Source organism: Plecotus auritus (genome assembly GCF_963455305.1).
Source record: "Plecotus auritus genome assembly, chromosome: 5".
In the NCBI taxonomy this organism is placed as follows: Eukaryota; Metazoa; Chordata; class Mammalia; order Chiroptera; family Vespertilionidae; genus Plecotus; species Plecotus auritus.
The window spans coordinates 164,544,727-164,557,735 of NC_137776.1; the positions used below are offsets into that span (position 1 = coordinate 164,544,727).

Below are 13,009 nucleotides of genomic sequence, written 5' to 3' on the forward strand. Positions count from 1 at the left end.
CTCTTACTTTTGGCTTTATAGACTCTTGTAAACCTCCATGGGCATTTGAAAACCTTTGTAAATGTCCCACAGTTGCTTGAAATGAAAATGTGTTTTCTATTTCCAGGAAATGGAATTTGAAATGTGTCTCTTAAGTCAATTCTATTAATTCTATCCTTAGTTGTCTTCTTCTATTGAATCTATTAAGTACTTCTGTCTATTCCTGCTTGTATCTGTTGCCTTTTTTTATTCTTTACCTATTTGGTGTTGGGAGGGGGCCATAATAGTATGATAAATCTTCATTGTGGATTGTACATTTTTACATTATTAACCATTTATCTTTGAACATTTAAAATAATTTATTTTCCTTTACATCTGTGGATATTTTCTGCTTATTTTTTGTAAAAGTTAAGGATAAACTTAGAAGCATTTTTATCTTGAATTTAACCATTAGTAATATTAATCATAATCCCTACTTATCTTTTTTTGATATATCTTTGATCATATTATTACTTTCAAACTTTATTGGTCATTTGTATATGTATGGGTCTTTTGTACACAAATGTAATTAGAGTTTGTTTTTGAATTTACTCTGGGGATATTTTCCACAGTAGCGGTGTCTAATTCACATTTATTCATATAATAGACATACTTGCTTCTAGTTAATTTTTTGCACTCACGTGCATCTTTCTGTGCAGTTTACTTTTGTCCTCTGTCTTTTATTTTTTATTATTTTTTTTATATATATTTTATTGATATTTCACAGAGAGGAAGGGAGAGGGATAGAGAGCCAGAAACATCGATGAGAGAGAAACATCGATCAGCTGCCTCCCGCACACCTCCCACTGAGGATGTGCCCGCAACCAAGGTACATGCCCCTGACCGGAATCAAACCTGGGACCCTTCAGTCCGCAGGCCGATGCTCTATCCACTGAGCCAAACCGGTTTTGGCTCTGTCTTTTATTTTATGGTCTTTGTTTTCTTTGATTAAAAAGTTAAAAGCTACATAGTCTGTTTTTATTTTCATTACTAATTAAATTTTAAACTTTAATTTATGCGTTCTAATACCTCTATTTGGGGATTTTAATTTTTTTTTTTTACTTCAGAAAAAAATAACATCAAGTATTTATGTCCTGCTATGAAAGTTGAGACCATTCTCCCACTTAGATTTATCCTCCTACACCTTCTCCTCACCCCACCTCTTTATTTTTGTTATTATGCTTGAGGGTTTTCCCCAATTTATATAATGTATTGTTATTATCATATGAGGTACTTTACTGTTCTTGTATTTATTACATTTAAGGAATTATAATTTTGTTTTGCAATTATTATAAATTATTTGATCTTAGTTCTAAATGTAAGTGGATTCGGTGCTCACATCCTCTGCTTGCCTCTAAATTTCCTGTTCTTGAGCTCTTGATTGATTCTGAATCTTCTCTTGGTTGGATGATATTACATCACTGAGTAGATTTGGAAGAAGAGTTAATAAGTGCTGCATTCCCTGACTAATGGAAAAATGCGTTATTATTATATGCGTGGCTGCGAATTTAGCTGGGAACTGAATATTCAGATCTCTTGCTCTCTCTGTCTCAAGACTTCCCAGCTTTCTGTCACTGACGGTTACTGTGAAAAGGTCAGAGGCTGCCTGACCTTTTCCCCTGTCATTGATTAATTTTTAAATATCTTGATTTTATAGAATTCCGTGTTTATCATTAATATGTCTCAATTTTGATGATTCTCTAACTTTTTCCTGGAATATCTGATAGTCCTGTATTTCAACAAAGTTATTTCCTGCCACACGAATTTGAGCATATTTTGTTTGGCTCTGTCTTGTTTTGCTGTCTGCTTCTGGAATACCTTTTATCTGTATGTTGGATCTCTGCTTTCAAACCTTATCTGTCATCTTCTCTACTTTCATCTACTTGTCCTTCTCCTTTGCATTTTGTCAGTTTTTTGAAGACTATTTTCCACATCATCAACTTTGTTTTTGGTTTGTGGATTTTACCTCTTATTACGTTAATATATTTATTGGTTCTGCAATATCATTTTTGTCCTTGGTTTCTTTCTTCAACTGCCAGCTCCCCTTTCATCTCATTCTGATGTCTTATCATCTCATCTTTGATCTATTCTTTCCTAGTACCTCTGTTAATTGTTGTGTGTACTTTTCTTCTGTGCCCTGTTCTTTCAAAATAGATAATTCATTGGTCTTTTTTGTGCTGTTTCTTTCTGTCACCCGTTTCCCCCCTCCCTTAGTTTTTTTTTTTTTTTTCTAACTTATTTATCTTTGACTGGGACATAATTATCAGAACTTTCTCTTGGCCCCTAAACAATGAGGATGATATCTCTTTAAATGTCCTCCTAAAGCTCTGCTTAATTCTGCTTTCAGAACCTGATTTGGGGTCTTGGTGGTTTGTCTGTCTTTTGTAACCCCTTTAGCCATCTACAAAGTCATGGTTAAATTCCTGGGCAGGATACAGTTGAGAAACATTGTCTTAAAGGAGGGGAATTCCTTGGACCTTCAAAATGTAGGTAAAAATATTTTTCCTACATGGAGGAAAAACGTGGCCAAACGTGCAGATCTTAGCACCTTCTTAAATCATTCTCTGCACTATGATAAGGATTTCTTTTACAAGAGATACCCTTATGGAAGTATTTCTGATACATTTTGCTTTTTAATATTCAAATGGATATATCTATCTACTGGAAATAGAGATAACTAAAGGATACACATACACACACACACACACATATTCATAAATGTGGTAAAATACTCCATCTGTGGTTGGTTTCAGAACACAGTATATAATTCGAGGTTTAAATCCGGTATCGACAATATTCTGGAATTACTGGTCTGAGCTGCTCACTAGCTGAGCCACGAGAAGAGCTTCCTCGCCAGGCATTTGAGGGACTGACTGCTCTTCTCCTTTCCGTTTTAAATGAACTGACCCTATATTTCCAGAGCCCCCTCAGGCTCATTCAGCCCGCCCCTTCAGTGACTTCGTTGGCAGTGCACATTTTCCATAAGAAACAAGGCGATATTCCTCATGGGGTAGATTTGGCAGACATAAAGCTACTACATAACCTTGCTCTGATTCCGTGAGGTTGGATTCTGAAGAAAGAAAATTCAGTGTTATAGCTCTTGTTCTTCTGTGTATACCTTTGTCAGCAACTTTCAGTCTTCCAAATGTCTTTCCAAAGTATGAGCACACCGCTTGCATGCCTAAGGAGATCTCTGAACAGTCAAGTGGCAGACGATGGGTTTTGCACCTTTTCAGTGACTGTCCTGAGTGTAGAATTCAGAGCAGAGGAGACACGGGGGCTTATTCTGGAATCTGCGTCCCCAGAGAAGGAAGACTAGTCTTAGTGAGAATATATGGGCATGAGCTTTAAGTGGGAATAGCTACTAATGAACTGAGGAACATTTATAGAGTGTCTTTTCTGCCACTTTCCATTCTCAAACTATAGAATTCAAAAGTTGTTTCCCCTCCCCGCCCCCTATTTTTTTTTCCTGGCTTCAGAGAGTTTGTGTTCCAGGAGCCTGGGGCAGGTTATTTTTCCTGAGACCTCAGTTTCATGATCTGAAAAACGAATAGGTTGGATCACGTGTTCTTTAATATCTCCTCTCTAAATGGACATTGTGAGCCTATAGACAATTAGCTTTTAGAATGAATTCTTCTATTTGATTTAAGGAAAGCACGGTCACATTGTTTCAGTACTTCTCAAGGAGGCAAAAGAGAGAAAGGCCGCTCCTGCCTAATTTCATTATACTTCCCTCCATGCAAGTGTGTAAAGAATGGGGAGGTGTAAGGGAGAATTGTTCCTTATAGACAAGCATTGAAAGGTTTCTGTGCAGGGAAAGCAACCAAATAGTTTCCAGTGTGGCTGTAGATGATAATTCCAAGTGGCACATCAGTTCAGGGGAGCTTAGCAGAGTTATAAATACGAGAGTGGGATGAGGCAACCAGAGCACCTTCCCCATGGGTGATGACCAGGAAAAGGAAGATGGCCACTTACTCAAATATCAAGGACAAGTGGGGACTTAGGATTCCTAGTGTCCCGGTGGTTAGCTCATTGATCATCGTGATGTGGCTTCTTGAGCTTCAGTAGGTGCAGTGTGGGGAGTGTCACATAGCCCGAAGTTTTGTTTTGTTTTTCTGGTCACAGAGGCTCTTGGGAATTACTTAGCTTCCTGAATGTTTAGTTTGAGTTGGTACGATGGGTTAATTTTCTCCTGGAAAATAGCCACACAGACACTCATTCATACCAAGATCCATCGGCCACACCTGTGCTGGCCCCTGGGCCTATAAGAAGCAAAAGTGATTTTGAGTAGCCTGGGGCCCCATCAATTGGAGAAAAGGTAATTTTACACGTTGAACAGGAAAAAATAGGCATCGTATTTTTCACAGAAATTGTAATTGAAAGCCACATGCCAAGTGTAGAATTTGACCATTTTTAATGGCATTGACCCCTTACCCACAAAGCCCACATGATCATTAACAGTGCAAGGGCCTTATCGCTCAAAAAAATCTTCTTGAAAAGTTTTTAATAAAAGACCCAAATCAGAAAATTAAAACTAAAAGCTTGTGATATCATGTGACATGAAGGGCACTAAGATAATTTAGAAACATAGAATTCTAAAATCTTTGAATTAGGAAAGAACTTGCTGATTATCTAGTCTAGAGATTCCTCAGCCAGGACCCCATGAAAGACTTGTAAGGGCAGGTGGGTTATATGCAGAGACTGCTTGTGACAGGGTTTCCAACCTCTGTACTGTAGTGGCATTTTGGACCGGATCAACTCTTTGTTATTGGGGCTGTCCATTGTAGAATAGTTAGTAGAATCCCTGGCCTCCACCCGTCAGATGCCAGTAGCACTCTCCTTCCATTGTGAGAACCAAAAATGTCTCCAGGTACTGCCACATGTCCCTGGTGTAGGGTGAGGGCATGGAGAGGCTACAGAATTGCCACTGGTTGGGATGACTGCTCTATGATAACATAAGGTTAGTAGAAGAATCTAACTCTCATGATAAGTCTTTTTATGTTCTGTTGGACTCCTATAATTCAGAAGCTTTGATTGATTCATTCATTCAACATATTTGCTGAGTACCCATTGGTATGAAGCATCTCCAGTGCTAAAGATACCCATGTACATAGACAGGCATGGATCTGCTCTCAGAGTGCTGATGTTCTAGGGGAGGGAGGCAAAACAAATGGGTATCCTGTCAACCGTGAAGAAAGTAAAACAGCATAAGGTGATCAAAAGTGAGTGCGGTTGGGTTGTGGACAGGGGACTGGATTCCATGTGGTGGGGAGGGTGGGCTAATGTTAGATGGAGTTGTCAGGGAAAACCCCTTGGATAAAACCTTTCAGCCCAAACCAGAATGATGCGGAGTCATCCATGTAAAACTGGGCATTTGTCTCTGAATAAACATAATAAGGAAATGAATTAAGTCTTGAGGGGGGGGGGTGGAATCTTTTGAAAATCTGAGAAGGAAATCTTCTAAAATACATCCTTTGTACCAAAAGGTACAAGAGATCATCATAATCTGATCTCTCCATTTAACAAAATGGTCCAAGGAAAGGCTTCACAAGACTTGGCTGCAGGTGAAGATGGCGTCACACCTGCTGGGAACAAATTCTTGTACTTGCTACGTAGGCATTGCTGTATCCTTGTCACTTATTTTTAGAACAGGCCAATAGTGAATAAGCTGAAAAACCTAGGTTTGTGGGGCAAAGGTGAGATTTATCATTAAGGATTCATGGAATGTGGGCTTGACCCAAGCACCTGAGCACTCCAGTGTTTTCACACACTGATAAATTCTACTGTTGTATTGACAGACAAATGTCTTAACCTTCTGTTTAGACGTTTTCTGGGGTGCAGTGATTTTTAGGAGTGAACTTACTGAAGAAGTAGAATGGGAATTGTGAAGGGGGAGAAATTCCTTAGCTATCTTAAAAAAAAAAATCCTAATTCTTGGGTATCTGCTGGTCTCATCCATAAACACATGCTGTGTCTGTTTGTTTTCATATTGTAAAGTTTTATTAATGGGCCTGAATGGGCCCAGTGTTAGTTTATTTTTTAAAATATATTTTTATTGATTTCAGAGAGGAAAGGAGAGGGAAAGAGAGACAGAAACATCAATGATGAGGATCATTGATCGGCTGCCTCCCACATGCCCCCCACTGGGGATTGAGCCTGCAACCTGGACATCTGCCCTTGATCAGAATCGAACCTGGGACCCCTCAGTCTGCAGGCCAACACTCTATCCACTGAGCCAAACTGGCTAGGGCTATGTGTTAGTTTAATTAGGAGGGAGGATAGCCTAATGGCTTCTGCTAAAGGAGGAGGCCAAGAGGAGAGGGGAAGAAAATGGCTATCTCCTTGGGGAGGAAGAATTATGAATGTGGTCATGATCTCACCATCCCAGCCATTCCAGTCTGCTTAGGGCTTTATCAGATCAGGAGCCGTGGTTTGGAGAGGGACAGACAGACCCAGGTGCCAAGCTCGTGTAATCAGTTTTATCAGATATAGAAATTTAGATCGGAAAGGTCATTGCATTGCTTGGACCAGGGCCTGTGTGTCACTGATACAGTGGGAGGGACAGTTCTCCTCTAAAGGAAGTGACGTGTCTGAATTTTTTGAGCAAACCAAGAGCCTACGTCTCAGAGGAAGGAGATTGGGTCAGTTGTGGGCTTTTCCCCAAATAAAAGGAGTTGTAACAAAACTTCCTTAAACTGTCCACATGCCAACCAGACATCATTTGGGGGTCTTTTCCCTCCCTCTGAATGCTAATTGAGATAAGGTATATTGTTAAAGTGGTTTCTGGATTCATCCACTGAAAATGTAGAATTTAAACCTTTTTGTGCCAGAAACAGCTATGGCCAAGGCTTGAGGTCAGTCAAGCGTTTCCAACCCACGGAAGAGGGGACCCCGTGCACTGCTTAGTCTTTCATGATGTGGAAAACGACTTGCACCGCAGCTTCTGCTTAGTCTGCGTCTTAATCAGTTCCGTAATGAAGACCCAGCAGCGTATCTGCAACTTCCCTTTAATTTTACAATTTTTATAATGAGAGTTCTTGTAGTGTGAAAAGTGTCTGCAGAAACCCAGCCAGCATTCGGAAGAGTCTATAAAGGAACACCGTGATTTTCTGTCTCTGCCGTTTGGGTGAGGGTTGGCCCAGGAGGAGAGAAATCCGTTTTCTCTGGCTCTAAATGCTAGGGCCAGAATGGTCTCAACGTTTCCACAGAACTTCCTGATGGGACCATGCCATTTCAGAGAATTCAGTCAACATCAAGAATGGTTTTCCGTCATTGGAAAGAATGAGATGAGCTGGGATCTCTTTGGTCATGGCTGTCTTTTGAGAATTTTAGTGTAAGGAGGCATTTTGTTTTGTTTCTCAAGGAGACTATTGTCAGGGCACTCCTCCGAATTAGAGTTATCTAGTGCACTGAAGGTCCGTTCCCCTTTGCAGACAATGAAGTCTGAAGCTACCGAGATACCACCCTGCTTCCTCCCTTTCTTTTCCAGTCCCTTCTCTCCTCTTTTATCTCCTCGTTCAAATCACATGCTTCCTTTTCTAAGGACAGGGCAACTGGCAGACTGCCTATTGGCTTGTTGGCCTCAATTAGCCTTATATCATTGCAAAGGAATGCATGAATTCTCCAGAAGGTATGTACTATCTCTTTCTGTATTAGACACTCACTTTCATAACAGGTCAATCAGCCCGAATCACTGCTTATTTACATACCTGGCATTTTTGTAGTCACTTGGGTTACATCCCTCGGTGCTCATTTTAATGATGATCTCAAAGGTATCTGTTATGAAATATTACTCCAGTATGCTCTGTAAGACTTGAAAACTTTATGCAGGAGAACAAAGCTAAAATAGAAAACCTGAAGACTAGCTTTCTTGACCAGAAGGTGACTGGGTTATTAATCTGCGGATTGCCTGCTTCAGACTTTGCATGTAATGTACAAGGTTCCACACACAGATGGACCAGGCCGACCACGTAGCACAGAGGCCACATGCATTGGCGGGATTCAAGGTCTCCTGGTATTTCTCTGCGTCTATGTAAATTCAGTCTCATATTGGGGGGTTACATATGTGATTGCAAATTAATTCTTTCTCTCATGAAAATTTGGTTTTGAAGAACAGCTGTGTCTCCCTTCTGAATTCCTTAATTATTTATCCTCCCTGATATGTTAAACCTTTCATTAGTGTGGTGATTGCCAAGAGTACACAGAACTGCTTAGATCATGTAGCAAACAGTATAAACATTTGATAGGACATTTGAAGACACCACATGGTGAGCTAGGATCTATAGTAGTACCAAATGCTGTGAGATCGATGGAGGTAGCTTGTTTTGGATGTTCTTTGTTGGTTTATTTTGCCAACAGATCTCCTATTAATTTGGAGTGCACATGCTCATATCTGAGTTCAAATTAAATTTTAAAAATTATATATATGTATATGTATTATATGAAAGCGAGAAAGAGAGAGAGAGAGAGACATACTATATTTGCATTTTAAAATATTAGGACTCCCACTTTGACCAGGATGATAAGTGATATCGAATAGCGGTTGCCAACCTTTCGGACCTCACGTCCACCAGTGGACCGCGGACCACCGGTTGGCGACCGCTGATAGAGAACACCCCTCGTTGCTAAGAGTAGCAGCCCAACGTTCACCCCTCCCCCATTTTTCATCCTAAGCATGAAAATTCTTCCCAAACCGTGGTCCTGGGGCTTGCACATAGAAACATTAACCCCCCCACACACCCCACAGCTCTTTGACCTCCTCGTATCAAGTGTCTGATCTGCAAAAACATTTGTAGAAAGATCTTCAAGCTCCCAATTTCTGTTTTTCTGGCTGAGCTATTCCAAAATGTGTGTATTCTACTACCTGTCCTTGGGTAATTGTGTCTTCTACTGGTAGGACAGGAAAGTAAGAAAGGCACAGACAACAGGTGCTAAAACTAAAGCCTTCTATCAGAATTGTGATTCAGGAGAACTGGGGAGCTCGCTGTCTTAAATGAAACTAGGTTTCTGGAGTGGACAGAGGAAAAGCACCTGATGGTGTTTCTGGTTCTGGTTCTCAAAGGCTCTGAAGGTTATAATTAGTTGCCGATGAGTCCCTGTGGCGGGGGCGCTTTATTTCTGGTCTGCAGTCTTACGGTCAGAGGACAGGTTAGATCCAGGCAAGGCCTGCGTGTTTAATTTGGGCCCCGCCTGGAGACGGTTGGGATTTTGACTTGAAGACTGCTCCTGGGCCATGCAGACTTAAAGAGCAGTGCCCGACCTGGGCAAGCGTGGGTCGCCAGAACGCTGTGAACCGTCAGGGCACCTCCCCCACCTCCAGTTACTCCTGCGCAGTAAGTTGGAAGGACTCCCCATGGAGCTGTGGATTGTCTCCTTTCACCTTCACTGGAAGACAACAGAGGCCTGATGGGTCCCAGGAGTTCTGAGCACAGAAAGTGTGTGGGCAGACGGTACATATTCACATTGGTGTTCTTAAGGTGGAGAAAGAGTGGCCTATTCCCATGATTTCCCTTTCCCCATTCTCATGCGTGTATTCCAAACCTTTAACAAAACCTTTGGATTTGCTTTAAGTGTGACTTTAAGAGTTTGTCAAATATGGAGAATTGGATTTGGGATTACCCATCAAAACCCCACATTTTGAACTTGCAAAACTATAAATGTGAATTGAACGAATCGACAGCTGATAGATAGTAAAAACTGGAGAGTAATAAGTAATCAGATGCTTCCAGGTTAGGAGCACCTAGCACATTAGTGTGAGGTTATGAGAGAATGAATCCATAGTCACCTAGCCGGTATCATCATGGGTGCTGTTCAGAGTCTAGTCACCTGATAGAAATACTGTATGAAGAATAGACACGGGGTGGGAAGGGTGCTTGTTTGATTTGTAGATTCATCTCATGATCTTTTGAAATAACCTTTCTTTTTAGTTAACTTAGAAGCTGCTTCTTCTGCCTTTGATTTTGCTGATTTGGTCAGTGAGGGGGGAAAACGATGGCTAATCAAATTATCGCAGTATTTTTAAATGAAGTAAGTAGATGTGAGATCAGGGCTTTTGATTTTTAAACCCCAATTTTGTAGCAGAGCAGCCTAGTTTTTTAGCCTTTTTAGGGTTGTTGCTCTTCCTGGGTTGTTGGAACAGTCAGTTTCGCAAAACGTATTTCTCATCCTTTTCCTCCTTGTTGTTGGTTTCTCAGAGGATTACCATCTGCTGCAAAAACATCCTCTGGTTGATGGATATGGTCGTCCTTGGGTCCAGTTTTCATTGTCTCTCCCTTCCCTTAATCCCTTCTTCTCCTCCTCCTCTGCCTTCTTGCACATGGGCACCTCCTCAGTCTCACAAACACATCAAGTTTTCTGTTTTCTTTGATTGTTCGGGCCATGCTGGCAATTTCTGTTTTCTTCTGTCGGCGTCTTCAGGAGAAATGTGTACACAAAGACAAAATGGCTTTCAAAGGAGGCGACATCCTCATTTCTGTACTTGGTGCAGACATCAAATTGAAGGCCACTCAGCTGTACCCGATGCTGGTTCTCTCAGCTGCCTGGAGATTAACCTCTTCCAAGGCTCTGAGCTATTTTTGAGGTAGAGACTGCAACAACATTAAAGCTAGAACCCATTAGGAAATCACTTTCATCATCTCTTCTTTTTTTCCAAATCAGTGGCTTTTTTTTTTTTTTTTTCTGATCTCATAACCCTTTAATCTCCTATATAGCAGAACAAGGAGACTGTTGGTTTGTGTTTGCATCCGGTGAAGTTAGAATCCTTAACAGCTTCGGAAGAGCCCGAGGTGTTTGTGGACTGCGCAGAGAGATGAATTTCATCTCTGGGTGGACGACTTAACGCTGAAGGTGCCCTGCTTTCCTTGTGCAGAACCATCATTTGTGTTGATGTTGCGCAAACCCGGCTCCAACTTTCCCAAAAGACACACAGCAGAAAGGCTTTTGTTGCATTATTTCTAAAGGCTTGAAGTTTCGAAGGGAAGAGATTTTGTTTTCCTCCCGGCTACACAATGGAGCTTTCAGAGAACCTCTTTTAAAAGGAATAGCTACAGCCTTTGTGTGGAAGGGTGTGTCTGTTGGCAGGGTCTGCTGATGCAGACAGACTGGCTGGTGATTAACAAAGGTCATTAGACTTTGGAATCTGGCAAGCAGCATCGGATGGTATGTCTTCTGCGTGTGTGGAAGGACGACTCCCAAGAAGCCAAGGCATTCTGGAGGTTCCCCCACCGCGCCCCCCAATCCTGCTGGAGCGTAGGGTCTGGTCCAGGCTCGTCCTGTAAGAACCAGTGCTCTGCTGGGACTAAGGGACAAGCCTATCAATCATGGGATAATAGAACCTTCGGAAGTCTTGGTGCATGACATGTGAGGAAGAGAGAGGTGCAGCTTTTTTGGGAAAGGAATGAACACAGTTCGTTCTTTGTTGGGAGGATAAGAGTCTAGGAGGAATCCAGGCTGCTCTTGGAGGCTCATTGCAGATTGTCAGCCCAGCCGAATCCCAGAGAATCCATGTTGTGCTCGGAGCTAAAATGGCTGCGCTGAAGCTCAGGACGAGGGCAGCTCAGCCAGTCTTAGGGCTCCAGTGACGCAGGGCTCCTATCTCTTGCAAGTGTGATAAACACATTCGGCAGAGCTGTGGCTTGTTTGGCTGAGATGAAAGGACTAAGCTTGGGGGATGGGGAGTGCACACTGGATGATCTGCTTTCTTTCTTTCTTTCTTTTTTTTTTCTTCCCTATGAAGTGTTCTAAATGCAGGAGTCGTCTGCACCATGGAAAAATTTGTTTTCAGGTCTAATGGACTGTGCGAGAGAAATGGGGTGGGGCCTGGGTGGCTGCTGTAATTCGATCCAGAGCTGATAGCAACCCTCTTCCACACAATTTGGGTTGGTGCTTAGACATAAAAGCGTGTGTATCTGGAATATTGAGACTTAGTTAGCTGAAAAGATTCTGGTTCAATGTTTATTGAAAAAAGGATAGATTGCCCGGGGAGAGAAGAGGAGGTGAATGTCTGCACCTCACTCTGCAAGCCCCGTCTGTCCAGAGCTGGACTTGAGTTATTTTAGGAGGCTATCAGCAGGAGCGTGCCTTCATGGACAATCCTCCCGCATGGGCTGCTTCTACTACATGGACATACTACTAGACTTTGTTCTCCTGCAGGCATAAGGTATATTCTCCAATGAAAGTAGAGAAAGTTGCTGCACAATAAAAGCGTGGGGAGATTTGTTTGTTCTTGGACATCTGGTTCTAGATTGCAATGGCTCAGTAGAGTTTGGGGTGAGTGAGCTCCATGAACTAACTCACTCATTAAGATAACAGTTGGTTATCTCCACTCAGAATATGTTACGATAGGAAGGCCTGTACCTTCTACATTTTTAACTTCTTTAATGATGGGATTCTCCATTGAGTTAGTGGGAAGCTGTCTATATATTTCTATCCCATTATAAATAGCAGAATGAAGGTAGCTGGGCAAATTTTTAAAATTATTCTACATCAGGTCCACTGAGTGTGTGTGTGTGTGTGTGTGTGTGTGTGTGTGTGTTCAAATATACACTTCACATTTATAAAGGAGAGAAATAGGAAAAGATTGTAAAAAGTCGTGACTCAGAAGCCCCTCTTCAAGACTGCGAATTTCTGTCTGTTGCCTTCATGTAAATTGAGGTACCAAGGTGAAAATGTTAAACAAGAAACTGGATTGTCATCTGAAAGTTAGTTGTTTGAGAACCTCATGAGAAATATTTTATGACCTAATTAGATTGGAGAAGCTGTTAAGTTATAATTGGTGGGTAGTAAAAAGCAAATAACTATTTAGCTCATTAAAAAAAAAAAAAAAGCCAACTAAAGTGTTTGGGGAAGGAAGGAAAGAAGTGTATCCCAATATTAGTTAAGACGTTAAATTAAAATAATAAAATTATTTTTTAAATTTTTATTTCTTAAAATTATTAAGATTAAAATAATAAAAGGTACATTAAAAGCTCTCTTTACCACCACTTTGAGATTC

At 41.3% G+C, this 13,009-nt stretch overlaps 1 protein-coding gene across 5 annotated transcripts in view; it reads left to right on the forward strand.

The window, feature by feature from the left end:
* The window catches only part of ZNF462 (zinc finger protein 462), a 134,239-nt gene that overhangs the window by 36,683 nt on the left and 84,547 nt on the right, over positions 1 to 13,009 (forward strand). The window lies entirely within an intron of this gene.